Source organism: Scyliorhinus canicula, chromosome 16, assembly GCF_902713615.1.
Source record: "Scyliorhinus canicula chromosome 16, sScyCan1.1, whole genome shotgun sequence".
NCBI lineage: Eukaryota > Metazoa > Chordata > Chondrichthyes > Carcharhiniformes > Scyliorhinidae > Scyliorhinus > Scyliorhinus canicula.
The window spans coordinates 37,750,942-37,751,913 of record NC_052161.1 but is presented as its reverse complement, the minus strand read 5'-3'; positions in this window follow the sequence as shown (position 1 = coordinate 37,751,913).

Below are 972 nucleotides of genomic sequence, written 5' to 3'. Positions count from 1 at the left end.
CCTCCCCGTGTGTGCGTGGGTTTCCTCCGGGTGCTCCGGTTTCCTCCCACAGTCCAAAGATGTGCGGGTTAAGTGGATTGGCCATGCTAAATTGCCCGTAGTGTCCTAAAAAGTAAGGTTAAGGGGGAATTGTTGGGTTACGGGTATATGGTGGATATGTGAGTTTGATTAGGGTGATCATTGCTCGGCACAGCATCGAGGGCCGAAGGGCCTGTTCTGTGCTGTACTGTTCTAAAGTACCCAGAGTTCCCGGCGGTCGGCCTTTCCCTAGGCTAACAACTAGCTAATTAAAGCCTAAGTTTGGACCTTCATCGTGCCTCGCGTCCAATTGATGGTACATCAGCAATTAAGAAGTGATTTTGGGTTTTGAAGGTGGTTAGCACTGCTGCCTCAGGGCGCTGAGGTCTCAAGTGCGTCCTGAATTATAGTCTGTGTGGAGTTTTCACATTCTCCCTGTGTCTGTGTGGGTCTCACCCCCACAGCCCAAAAGATGCGCAGTGCAGGTGGATTGGCCACGCTAAATTGCTCTTTAATTGGAAAAAAAGCATTGGGAACTCTAAATTTCTAAAAAGCAATCTAATTCAAGTACAGCACCTCAAAATTCAGTGGGGGGACAGTCACCCAATGGAGGCTCCCTCCTCCCCCTTTATCCTCAAAGCGCGTTCACTGCCCCGCCCCTCAGCAGTCACGATCATTCACTGACCCGCCCCCTCTGCTCACTCAAGTCCCGCCTCCTCACGACCCCGTCCCTCGCTCCTCCCACCTTCTCCATGCCTCACCCCTCCCACCTTCTCCATGCCTCACCCCCTCTTCTGCTCGCTCCCTCCTCGCCCCACCTGCACGCTCCCTCCGCGCCCCGATCCTCCGCCCCACCCTGCCCCTCCTCCGCCCCGCCTCCGCCCCGCCCCTCCTGCACGCTCCCTCCACGCCCCGCCCCGATCCTCCACGCCCCGCCCCTTCTGCACGCTCCCT